We start from the raw sequence: 14,343 nt of genomic DNA, 5'->3' as shown, positions 1-14,343 counted from the left end.
GCCTTTCTCCCTGTATCACTCTCCTCCTTCCCCAGTCGTCCTCTCTCCGCCCTTCCAGATTCCCTCTCTCCCAGATTCCCTCTCTCCAACAGTCTCTTTCAAAGTTAAAAGCAAATTGATTATGTATGTACATATATGTCACCAGTTGCAGCTCTGAGATTCATTTTAGAAACATAGAATATAGAAACATACAAAACCTACAGCACAATACAGACCCTTAAGCCCACAAAGCTGTGCCGAACATGTCATTTTCTTGCAGGCATACACAAAAAACAACATAGTATAATAACCATAACAGAATCAATGAAATATGTATGCTGATGGTAATTAGGCAGGGTTTTCTTCCTCCAGTCTGGGGCTCCACTCTCTCCTCTCCCTCGTCTGTCTGCCTCAGACTCTCAGTCCCTCTGCAAACTCTCTATTCCTTCTCTCTTCCTTCTCTCTTTCTCGTTTCTCCTCTGCCGTCTCCCTCTCCCCCCCCCCCAATGACCTCAACGGTGACGTTGAGTGTGAGGTGTGTTGGGGGTAAATGTCTCTCTATCTCTCTCTCACACACTCTCTCTCCCCCGCCCCCCTTTCTCCCTGATGTTGCAGTCCCTTTCTCACAATCCCAAACCCCAGACTCTCCCACGGGAGCAAGTGCGAGGAGAGAGAAAAGGATTGTTATAGAGAAAGATTTACAGGCAGTGAGAAAGAAAAGAGACGGGCAGTCAGACAGGCAGACACATATGGGTGAGAGACAGAAAAAAAAAGAAAGTAAACGCAAGGGAGAGAGTGAGAGAGTAAGTCCTAGGGGTATATGGGGTGTCAGGGAGGGGTAGCACCTCTGGTGGGGGAACATGTCGCGTCCTTTTCAGGGCGGTTAGTCCACCTTTGGTCCCCACCTGGCACTCAGCTCTCACCTGTGGCTCCCTGTAGCTGTTTGCATGCAACAGCGGCCATACCCCGGGCAACGGCTTCGACAAGCCGGCTAAACCAGGTGAGGGTAGCCGCCGGGTCTCAAACCCTTGGTGAGATAGGGAGTTGTCTATCCCAGCATGTGAAGACAGACTCCGGCGGATTGAGTGGACGAGAACAATGGAAAGTCCAACGGTCAGGAAGGCTGTCTCTGCAAGCGTCGTGGAACGTGTAGAGCAGGACAAGACACAGACAACGTCCTGGTCATCCACTGCGCCTAGTCCCATCTCCAGCCGTCTAGACTCTGTCTTGCCACTGGACCCAGATGGGAATTGGGAAGAGAGAGTGAGGCTGACGCTGCGCAACTCTCCCTCACTTAAATCCAAATCACGCCCTAGTCTCGACACCATCATAATGGTGTCGAGGTCCTCATCGACGTACGATGGACGAACAACAACAAGTCAGAGAGAGCAATGAGTAAAACCGAGAGAGTAGGAGATTGAGAGAGAGAGAGAGAGAGAGAGAGAGAGAGAGAGAGAGAGAGAGAGGCAGAGTGTAAGAGTAAAAAAGAGAGTGACAGTTAAAGAGAGAGAGAGGGATAGAGACAGAGAAAGACAGTAAATGTCAGGATCAGTGTCAATCAAAGATGAGATGTGGACGGAACAGCGACACGTGAAAGGTTCCATTCAGAGAAGCGAAACTCACACCGTAACTCGGGAACAGGAGGAACTAGCGAACGGTGCGACAATGGGAAACCTCAGACCCCTCCCCTTGTGCTACCTTGGTTACTGTGTTTGGGTCAGAGAGAATAGAAATTCTCACTCCCTGTCTGAGTGTGTGTAACTCCTTCAGCCTCTTCTCTCCTCTGTCCACACGCCTCACCTCCTCCATCTCCCCCATACTCCTCACCCATCACAATCCTCACACAGCAGTATGTCAGTAATCTCCAGAAAAGCACAATACTAAACACGATTAGAATAGTCGAAAAGTTCTCAGCAATTGAGAAATGAGTCTGCTCGTACTTCTAGTTTTATCACTTTCAGCCGAGAAAAACAAAATAATACAAATTGACGTGAATAATACATATATCGCATAATATCTTGGTCTGAAACCGATCTGGAAAACTTACAATGGAAATTAAGGACTGAAATTTTAGAAAACACCATGTACACTCAAACGCACTTTCATTAACTCCAACGAGCAAAGAAGGATGAACAGAATAAAACATAAATACTTTACAGAACAGTCAGATAAAACTTCTAAGGATATACTTTCCTTAACGGAAACATGACTAACAACTCCAACGAACATGTACTTTGTGATAAGAAGTACACGAAACTGAAATTAACTGAAGGACAAAGATGAAAATGAAGGAAGTATCACTACAGTAGATACTACCTGTGACGCCACTTTCAATAAATTATGGACTTGCACTCCCAGCTCCCAGCTCCCTTTCTTCTACCGCATTCCCCAGTGCCCTACCGTTCAATCTCCCCGGTTATTTCTACCGAAGGGCATCACCACGCACTTCTCTGCTCTAAATTCCATCAGATATCTTTCAGCTCATTTTTCCAGCTGGTGCAGATCCTCGCTGTCCACGACAGCTCCAAACATACTGTCATCCGCAAATATCCAGGAAACAACATTATCATTCAGATGGTTGATATAGACGAGAAACAAAAATGTGTCCAGCACTGATCCCTGAGGGACTGTAGGAGACACAGGTCTCCAGTCAGAGCTGCAACAACCTACCTCCACTCTCTGGCTTCTGCTACAAAGCCGATGTCTTATCCTAGTTACTCCGTCATCGTGAATGCCGAGCGACTGAACCTTCGTGACCAACCTCCCACGCGGGAGCTTGTCATCTGGTTACTTACACAGACACAATCACGCGGCAAACTTCATTCACCAAAATCTTGCTTTAAAAGGTGCCATACATTACTATAAATCCTCGTCATGTTTCAGAGTCAGAGTCGGACAATAACATGACGACCGATCCAGTATTATGTGCAGGGCAATTCATAATACTTGGAATAGCACACCAGGACACCCAGTCGTAAGCAGAAAGTAAAGTGATAATACGTGTGGATTTCAAAGATAGGTATACGGATAGTAAGAGTTATGATAATAATGATAATAATAATAATCATAATAATAATAATAGTAATACTTGAACTTAGAGAGAAGAGCGAGAACATACACTTCAGTCAAAAATCTAAAAGGTGTGAACCCTACATTCGGTGGCATAAGGAAGGAACATGCACGAAGCAGCGCAGTCTTACGCCTTCATCAGCGTTTTGGGGGATGTTAACCAGGCCAGTCTGAAAAAAAAAAACTCTAAGCAATTACTATCAACAGATTACTTGCAATAGCAGAGGAAACAACACACTGAAACACAGTCACACCACCATCAAGAGTGCCTACTGTGCTATTCCACGCCTTCACTTCGGGAAGTCTGATCACCTGGCTGTACTTCTGCTCCCTGAGTACAGCAGAGCCCGAAGACTGCAGCACCAGCAGTGAGGACCAAGAAGGTACGGTGAAGGGAAGCGCAGGAGCGCCTACAGGTCTGCTTTGAATCGGTGGACTGGACTGCATTCAGGAATTCATTTTCGAATCTGGATGAGTATAGTGTGGTTGTTACCAACTTCATTAAAACTGTGTGGCTGAGTGTGTGTCTACAAAGAATTACTGCACATTCCCAAACCAAAGGCCGTGGATGAACCGGAGGATACGTCGTCTGCTGAAGACTAGATCTGCGGCATTTAAATCTGGCGATCTGGTCTGTACCAGAAAATCAGGTATGATTTGTGGAGGGTGAAGCGACAATTTCCAACGAGGTTGGAGGCGACATCGGATGTACGACAACTCTGGCAGGGTTTGCAAGACATTACTCGCTATAAAGCAAAACCCAATAGCATGAATGGCAGCGGTGCTTCACTACCAGATATACCCAGCTATGCGGGAGTATAACTACAGCTGTGCAGACCCCTGCTGAACGCGGTGACGCTCTGATCTTCGTCTCAGAGGCCGATGTCAGGTTGCCCTTAAAGTGTGTGAATCCTCGCAAGGCGAAAGGTTCGATAAAATTCCTGGAAAGACTCTGAAAACCTGTGCCAACCAACTGGCTGGACATTTTCAACCTCTCACTGCTACGGGCAGAATTTCCCACTGCTTCAGAAAAAGGCAACAGTTATACCAGTGGCTAAGAAGATTGATGTGAGCTGCCTTAATGACTATCGCCCGGTAGCACTCACATCGACAGTGATGAAATGCTTTGAGAGGTTGGTCATGACTAGGGAAAAACTCCTGCCTCAGCAAGCACCCGGACCCAGTGCAATTTGCCTATCACCACAACAGGTCAACGGCAGAAGCAATCTTAGTGATTCTTCATATGGCTTTAGACCACCTGGATAATATAAATACCTATGCAGGATGCTGTTTGGTGACAATGGCTCAGCATTTAACACCATCATCCCGCAATCCAGATTGAGAAGTTACGGAACCTGGGCCTCTGTGCCTCCCTCTGCAATTGGATCCTCGACTTCCTAACTGGAAGACCACAATCTGTGCGGATTGGTGATAATATCTCCTCCACGCTGACGATCAACACTGGTGCACCTCAGGGCTGTGCGCTTAGCCCACTGTTCTACTCTCTGTACACCCATGACTAGCTCATATACCATCTATAAAGTTACTGATGATACAACCATTGTTGGTAGAATATGATATGGAGACGAGAGGGCGCACAGGAACGAGATATACCAGCTAGTGGAGTGGTGTCTCAGCAACAACATTGCATTCAACGTCAGTAAGACGAAAGGGCTGATTGTGAACTTCAGGAACGGCAAGACAAGGGATCAGGTACCGATCCTCATAGAGAGATCAGAAGTGGAGAGAGTGGGCAGTTCCAAGTTCCTGCGTGTCAAGATCTCTGAGGACCTAACCTGGTCCCAACATATCGATGCAGTTATAAAGAAGGCAAGACAGTGAATATACTTTAGTTTGAAGAGATTTGGTATGTCAACAAATACACTCGAAAACTTCTATAGATGGGCGAGCATTCTCACAGGCTGTATCACTGTCTGATATGGAGGGTTGGGGGTTGGGGTGGGGGTTGCTACTGCACAGGACCGAAAGAATCTGCATACAGTCGTAAATTTAGGCAGTTCCATCTTGGGTACCAGTCTACTAAGTACCCAGGACATCTCCAAGGAGCGGCGTCAGCGTCCATTTCTAAGGACCCCCAGAACCCCGGGCATGGCCTTTTCTCATTGTTACCATGCAGAAGCCTGAAGGCACACAGTCAGCGATTCAGGAACAGCTTCATCCCCTCTGCTATCCGATTCCTACATGTCACATATACTGAAATTGATTTACTTAATGTTTTATTCTATTATATGTATTGCATTGAACCGCTGCTGTTAAGTTAACGCATTTCACCACACATGCCGGTGATAATAAACCTGGTTTCGATTCTGTAAGATTCTGTGAGAGCGAAGGACATGTCAAGGCACAGATGACCTCACGGTTCTTCACTGGAAACAAGAAAGAGGTCAGTTTGTGACGGTTGTTTGTACCACTGGACACAGACTTCTGAGGTCAAAAGAGTGGAACTGTCTCAATGCAACAAATTTTGCAATTTAAAACTCTGTCTCCCTCTTTCTCTCTCTCTCTCATTCTTCTCTCTCTCCCCCTTCTCTCTCTCTCTCTCTCATTCTTCTCTCTCTCCCACTTCTCTCTCTCTCATTCTTCTCTCTCTCTCTCTCTCTCTCTCTCTCTCTCTCTCTCTCTCTCATTCTTCCCTCTCTCCCACTTCTCTCTCTCTCATTCCTCTCTCTTCTCCTCTCAGTCTCTCTCTCCCCTCTCTCTCTCTCATTCCTCTCTCTCTCTCTCTCTAAGCCAAATACTCAAGCCAATCTGCTTTACAATCATACTATTCTAAAGTAATCTCTTGAAACAAATATCGTTTACTTTTTAAACGTGATTAATAAGAGGAACTACAAATTTTACTTCATCTTCGAAATGTACTTTGCCTCATTTTTTGCTAAATCTGCTGAAAAGTGTCGAAGCAAATTATGAATATATAAAACTTTAATGCTCGAAATTATTTGACAACACCTCCCCACACCTGCTGCTCAGCTGTAATGCAAAAAGGGTTAACTGCATCTGTCATTTCATTAATGCCAACATCGTCATTTCCACGGAGGGTTCAGGCGTCAGAAGGGAGTTCCCCTCTCCTACTAATAAGCATCGGTATCATTGAGTTCTCACTGATCAGCCGCTCCGGCACTCACAGCGGTTCGCTGATCCACACAGCGGGACAGGGAGAGCACACTCTGCGGAAGGAAGGTTTGCTCGTTCCGTAATGGATCAGAGTCCGGGAACAGCAGCGTGGAATGTGGCAGAAAATCCTAAGAATGTCTTCTGGGCTGCAGAATATGTCTTTGCGAAGTATGAATGGATGACCTTAGATCTTCGAATCGCTCACGCATTAAAGTCATTCAAGTGATTTACTACCCTGGTCTCGCTATCATTGCTCTTCCCGGTGAGTGTCTCTTCAAAGCTCAACTATACAATGTTAAATTTACAATTCTAATGTTTATCACCCATTTGAAATTATTGCTACTGTTGCACACTCCAGGTAAGAAATCTCCAAACGTTCAAATTCTGCAACGATGCTGTTCACTGTGGTTCTTGAAATTGTGCGTGTGTAATGGCCAAGGATCCAATTGGTAAACCCCGTTCAATCGTTGCTTACATCAGTTCATGAACGAGGTTCTGATATTTTGCCTCTGGAAGCGTTGCTTCCTTTCAGTCGCTCGATCGTCCGCTCGAAAATATCGACTTTTGAATCAAGTTGCTTCAAACTCCTTGTGTTTGCAACGGAATTTAATCTGACTTCCAAGTGCGGATTATTCTCGCAGACAACCCGTCTGACTATCAACTACCCGCGAAAGTCACTGCACACCCAGCGCCGCCAAGCTTCGTACGTGCCTGCCACGTCACCGAACAGAACATCCCGCCTTCCCACTTCTCCAGAACCGACTGTCTATTCTAAAACTCTCGGGCTGTCCAGGGAATCCGTGGCCCTTTCCGGACGGTTCACCACTGGCATTCGTCCCGCTGCAGCTCCATCTCCGCATTATCGGAATTTGTCAGCAAATGTCTGAATTGTTTCACCTCTGCCCTTTCCTGTGGTAAGTCACGTGATTTAAAACAATCCTTGATTCGCTTTTCAAATGTCATTCTCTTTCGCAGAATTGGGTTATAATGATGATAAACAGAGATTGCTTATTATCTGTCTTCTTCTGTAAGGAGTTACAATATGGTAAATATTCCCGCCTCTAATATTCTCTAGTCACTTCAAACAATATTCATCTGAATAACACTGTGCAGCAGAAAATGTAGTTGTCTGTATGGACTGAATTCTGCAATACCGTTCGAAGTTCAGAATTCTTCCTTGAATTACATTGGCATTTTATTCAAAAAAAAGGAAAGAGATCTCATTTTTACTATATTATAGTTAAACTATCCTCACAATCATTCGCTCTCCTCTGACGATCCACCTCCAATCGATATCAGTATCGGATTTGATTCTACGATTGGAACTCAACAATTATAAAGTGCCACTGTCCTTTCTGTGTCTTTTATTTTTGACCCGCGAAAATTGACTGTGATCTCAGTTAATTAGAGTTGTCCTGGTACAAAACTGATTCCATTCTCCTATTGAAATTCAAAAACGTCCTCAAGTGATCATTTTGTTACCGTCAGCGTTTACATTTGACTGTCAACTCGGTCGGTGTTCTGAAGCGACAAAAACTAAACAAAAAAAATCTGCGCACTGAAAGATTACGAACAGGCCATGAAATTCTGACAGCGACGCATTGCTTTGGGGATAAAAGAGGGTCTTTATTGCGGGGAAGCATTTTATTTTTACCACGAATGAAATAAAATGCAAAGGAATGGAGGAAAATATCTTTAATAAGGGCAGGAGTATCTGAAGGACCGTGGTGAAAAAAAAACAAAGGAATACCATTTGCCCAGTTAACTTTCGGCTTGTGAACATAGCATCGGCTGCACCAAAACCTGGTCTCCCGCTGAACGTGTCAGAGAGTCGACCAGCTTCTCTGAGATTCAGGTCAGCGGATTCAAAACGGTTAATGGGTTGTGTGAAACTTGGATGGATTCCGCTGCTCGGAATTACTCGCACATTGAGTGAATTCATCGGAACTACTGCTGACAGGATGACCAGTGACAGTATTTTATATATAGCGAGGATGCCCGAGACCTTTCCTCCGTACCGTAGTAATTGTGTGTATTCCACTGTACTGCTGCGGCACACAAAGGAACTGATCTCTTGACTTAAGATAGTGACGTTCAATCTGATTCTGATATGGGTGTCGGTTGTCGACTGAGAGTGGGAAGGGGTCAGGGTGAGAGAATCGTAGTTGGGAAAAGTGGGAGGGAGAGGGGAGGGAGCGGGAAGCACCGGGGAGACATTCTGTAATTGACAATGATTTTCAACATCATTTTCTTCCGCCATGTTTGCAACCTGCTTCTCCGCTCTACGTTGACAATACGGTATTGTGCAAAACGCTTGGTCTACCTAACAATATATATGTTTGCCAAAGACTCTTGCAGAGTAGCGTATAATGATCAGGGGAGGGAGCCTGCCCTTGATCTAAACAGTCACTGTTGAGGAAATTTATCTAATGGAATTTAAGTTTCTGTAGATTTCGTATTTGAAGTTCCATTTGCATCTTTCCCCTCAACATATGCAACGTTACCAATTATCAGTGATCGTTATCTGTGTTTTTCACTGATGTTTCTTGTGTGACATCGGCCCGAAAATATTGCGGTTCATTTTTCACTGATTTCAATTACGATTTGATTCTAATAATTGGTTTTCTTGATAGACTACCTGAGAAGCATTTATTCACTCATGTGACTAGACACAGAGAACAAATCCGATAAATTGTATGATAATAGAAAACGCTTCCGGGTGTGTCTCCACTGATTGTGTTTTATGCTTCTTGCAGTGAACCGGGTGACGATTTTAATCTTGTCCAGAGGAAAGTGCGGTCTCTCCAGAGTTGTCACTCGCTACCTAGTTGCCATGGTAGCGGCAGATCTTATGGTTGTTGTCCTGGACCTGATATTGAGCAAGATTCCGAATATTTACGTGCCAATTGAACTTCTCATCTGGGCTGCGGACACACCAGTGTGTCAAATCCACGCCGTCCTGCTTTACGCCGCCACCGATTGTTCGGTCTGGTTCACCGTCACTTTCACATTTGACCGGTTTGTGGCCATTTGTTGCCAGAAGCTGAAAACAAAATATTGCACCGGGAAAACTGCGGCTGTGATTCTGGGAACAGTGACTGCGATCAGCTGTTTAAGGAACATTTACTGGTATTTTCGACTCTCGGGGTATTATGCAGCGCTGATTCTCCATTTATTTGTGTAGATACCGCAGGTTATGTGCCTTTATTTGTCGGAATGTCAATTGACTTATTTAATTACCTTCTCACTCCTGTAATCCCATTCCTGCTATTCCTCCTGACGAATGCATTAACCATCCGGTACGTTTTAGTCACCAGCAGAGGGCGCAAGAGACTCCGGCGTGCTGACAAGGGACGGAGTGCCAGGGACCCGGAGATGGAGAGCCGCAGGAAATCACTTATTTTACTGCTGATCATCTCTGCCAATTTCGTCCTGCTGTGGGCACCGTTCACTGTGTATTCTGCTTGGAACCGACTATCTGCTTTGTCTGCCGTGACACTTCCTGCTGATTCTCTGCGAGGACTGGGCTCGATGCTGCAGGTTCTGAGCTGCTGCACAAACACGGCTCTTTACGCCGTCACCCAGACCAAGTTCAGGGAGCAACTGAAGGACGCGATAAACCATCCCTTCGCTCTCATTGCTGCAAGGACGTCATTAGTTCGTGATGTTTCCCTGCCTGGTCCAAATAATTCACCACCCATTGCAGGCAATCTCTACACCAATGGATCCAGGCGTTCTCCTTCTTCATTTCATTCCTCGCCAGCATGATTCCTCGCACTGGCTCACTGAAGATCATTTTAATCGTTTTTCCTGCATTCACCAGTTTATATCCCCCCTCTCTTCCCCAGTGGAACGACCTATATTTGTTAGTGTAGACCAGCGCCATCGTTGTGACCCACAGCTCTGACGTCAAAATCCCACTGTTCGCCCGTTCCAGCCGCCCTGCTCCGCTCCAGCGTGAAACCTCTCCTGTGTTCCCGAAACCTCTCCCGTTTAACGGTGACTGCGGACGGTCCGGTTCACCCAGCTCGCAGGTCATACTGGAAATTAGCTCTTGTCCCGGGTACCGCTCTGATAAATTCTAGCATTCCAGAAACATCATGCAATCACAATGTTAAGGGAAGTTTGAAAAATCGATGTTAGTGTTGAGGGAATGCGAATGCCAATCCGCAACGTGGGGTGCAGTTGCTCTCGTTTTTTTTAGTATTACCTTGGCCGCAGCGGCATCCGAGGACAGACATGTCGAGGGATTTGCATTGCATTTGCAGTCTCTCCCGACAGGGCTATGGCAGGGCCTGGGTACGGTACTGTGTGGTGACAAACTTAACAATATTTTTAGAGCACGGCCGCTATCAGGTTTTATCGAACGCGGCTGGTTGAAGACAGCCGAAACTCTACGGGTTGTCTCCATCGCAGAGGCCGGATTAGACCGAAACTGTATCACTGAATGTGTCTCACTGAGTAGAGAGGAAGGAGAGCTGACCAAGGATCTGATTTCTGGAAAAGATCAGGAACGCGCGAGTAAAGCTACAGAGTACAGCAAACACATAACTACAGGCTCGGGCAGGTCTTCTGCTCTGCTGATAAAATATTGTTGAAATGATCCCGACCACGATAATATGGACTCTTCACCTCCCAGTTTATTCCGTTGTGATTTTCCTCCTTTTTTGTCTCCTTGTTATTCAGTGTATCTGTAGTTGTTACATTTTATTCAGAATTGTAACTGTTTGACCTTGTTCTGTTTATTCTACTTCACGGCTCTATACAATGATTTGAACTGTACACAAGACTGGAATTTCACAGCATCTCAGTACATGTGACAATATTAAACCGATTCCAATTCCATCCACCTGGAGATCATATCTGAATCAGTCTCCCCACCATGGGGGAGTCACAGTCCGTGGACAGATCAGGCCGCTCACATGGAGTTCCCTTTTCCGGATCACAGTGAGAAGTGAGCGGCTACTTGGATATCACAGGTTCGCAAGTTCACAGAGTACGAAACGGCGTCACGTCATTTCCGGGAAAGGTGTTCTCCCTGACCGCAACTGGATGGCGAAACTCTTATGCCCCTTCTATCCAAATGCTCACCCAGATCCTTCTGATCTGTCAGACTGTCTGCCGCCGCCCGGCGCTCACGCAATCGGTTTCTTATCTGCAGCAACTCACCCGGTGAGGAACAAAGCGATCCGATATTCTCTGTGTTCGCTGTACTTCAGAACCATCTATGGTGCCTGGCTGCTGACGCCTCCTTGCGTGGGATACATTACAAACTGGTTATCGTCTGCCGATAATCGCGATCCTCTCAGCCTCAGGGTGTTTCGCTACAGCAGTCACAAACCTATCCGGTTTATCGGTTTCGTGCTGGTTTCGGATTAGTCCTCTCACGTGTACCGAGATACAGTGGAACTATGTCTGGCGTTTTGTTCCATGAAACTCCAATGATTACACAGTGTATTGAGTAGAACAATGTACAGCAATATCATGTCTCTGTTCTTATGCACCGTGTCTCGTGTAATTAAAGGAAGCATGCATTCCAGTTTAGATGGAAATGTTGGGCTGGGGATTCATCGTTCACTGGCTCCGGGAATCTGTTGCACCCAGGAAGCCGTTCTGTTCTCAACCCGGTCTGGGTAAAGAAACGCGGGGGAAATACAGCGCACATTCTTTGGTGTTTTACCTATGGGGATCTGTAGACTTAAAACTCTGGAACGGCTCGTTCCTTCAGACTTATCACAGATTTAATGTCATTGGCGTGAGTTCTAAATTTATCAGACTTCCCGAAAATCTGTTAGAGTCACTTACCGTCTTTGGATCAGCCGGAAAATTGGGCTGAAAAGTGGTAGATGGAATTTCATGCAGGTAACTGCGAGCTGTTGCACTCTGAGAGGCTTACATGTTTAATGTTGGGGCACTGAAGAGTGTGGTGGAACAGAGTGATCCGGGAATAAAGATCCATAATCTCTCGAAGGTGTCATCGCAGGTCGACAGGGTGGTAAAGAGAACTTTTGGTACATTGACCTTTATAGGTCAAGGTATTGAATATCGGAGATGAGATGTTATGTTGGAGTTGAATAAGACGTCAGTGAGGCCGATTAGGCGTATTGTGTGCAGTCCTGGTCACCTTTCGGAAGGAAAGTTAGCAATGAAATTGAATGAGTTCATAGAGATTTTTAGGGGTTGGATAAGGTAATTGTAAGCATGTTCTTTCCCACTGAGGCTTGGTGGGACTAATGGTCAGAGGTTAAGGGTGCAAGGTGAAATTCTTAAGGGGAACATGCGGGTGGTGAGAGTGGAACAGGCTGGCTTCGGGAGTAACGAGCGGAGGATTGATTACAACATGTGTGGGGTTCTCAGTAATGTTAGCTGCTAAGACTGCTGTAGTGGCTTCCTTGTAATGCTAACTACTGATGTACTGGTTTCTCTGTAGCTGCGATGTTTGGGTTATACTTACAGATAACGGGAAACTAACCAATGGGAGTCATGTTATTCTGTCTTGTATGTCTGGGAACCGAGTTTGTTCGCGGGCTTTCGGTCGAGGCGAGGAAACAGGAAGAACGAGTGCGGGGAGCGTTCGGTGTTCAGCAGACGGAGAATATGGGAATTCAGCATCCGGAGAATGGCGGTGTTTCGGCGGAGGTCGTTAAAGGAGGGACCCCAGAGGCGTGAGCTCCAACGAATTGTGTGCACGAAATGTTAACTTTAATAAGAGTGGCGCTTTTGTCATTTATATTTTGTTTCTGTACTAACCACAAAACAAAATAAGAGTTATAAAGTGTAATCATTGACTCGGTTATTGCGTACTGTCTGAAATTGCGTTGTGAGTTTGAACTGGGGTACGAACAAAACATCCACCCAAGTTTGAATGCTCTATTTTGGCGGGGCCGAAAGCTGATTTCCCTAGACGAACGTGCGGGCAAGCCTAGTCGGCTACACATGCAACAGAAGTTTGGACAAGTACAGATGCAACAGGAGTTTGGGAATGGAGTGCAGGGCTATGGTCATGGTGCGGGTCAATGGGACTCGGCAGAATAGTTCAGCATGACTACACGAGCCGAGTGGCCTGTTTCTGTGCTGTGATTCTCCATGTCTTTAGAAATTTCCACCCAGACTACCACACACACCACGGGATAAGATCTCTCTCAGCCCTGGGAATTTGTTCTATTTTTACGGACATGAGAATACCAATAATTATTTATGGAGAACAGCGGCAGAATTTCCTCTTTCTTTTAGTGAGCACTACAACTGTAAAGACCGATTTTCTGACCAATATCGACAGGAAGTATTATTTTTGTGTCCTGTCTCTATGTTTAGAGCTTCTGCTCTCCGTTTAGATTGCATATATTGTACCCCTGCAGTACCAGCACTCTCCATCAGCGTTTGCATGTCCATGTTATGCTGAAAAAAAACCTTTGCATTAATCCTAATGACGTCAGCTGGGGAATTCCCTTCATCTCCAATTGGTCATATTGACAGTTTCCTGAACTGGACAGCTTACTGTGAATTCGCGCAAACAAGATGCTATAGATTCAGGTATTTCGTGAATGAAAGCAAAGTTTCACCATCGAGCGTGAAGATTAGCAATTAATTTCATTACACTTCTCGAACGTGAGATAGATCACTGGCAGGACTTCCTCCTTCAAAGTGACCCATCACTTCAACATACAGTAAACGGAACGATCAGACTGCTGGTGACGCATCACTGATATCCAGTTTACTTTTATTTTCTTCAAGTAATTTCTCACACTTCAACTGAAACTGTTTCACATGCATCAAACCCGTACCTCTCTGATACTGTAACTCAGTAATCCTTTCTCTGAAGGTTTCTACCTCCTTTCTTTCTGTTTCAATCTTTTATATTGACTTTCAAATTGATAAACATAACAATGATAATAATACAAATAGATCAAGATTACATTGATAACGGTTAACGTATACAGACACAGACTCCGAGTAACATGTTTAATTTAAACCTCCCAATCTCTTAATAACTGAACATGAAAAAAAAATTCAAACAAGTTTTTACCCCCTACACTGAAAAAAAAAGAGTGCGCTGCCATATTTCATCGGTTAAAATCATTATTTGTCATTAACTCCGTTTTGCTATACACAAACAAAAAGTTATTTAAAAAGATTTGGAAAAGGTAAGCTTACATCATA

The sequence above is a fragment of the Mobula birostris genome, chromosome 13 (genome assembly GCF_030028105.1).
Source record: "Mobula birostris isolate sMobBir1 chromosome 13, sMobBir1.hap1, whole genome shotgun sequence".
Classification (NCBI taxonomy): domain Eukaryota; kingdom Metazoa; phylum Chordata; class Chondrichthyes; order Myliobatiformes; family Myliobatidae; genus Mobula; species Mobula birostris.
This window is presented reverse-complemented; position numbering follows the sequence as displayed.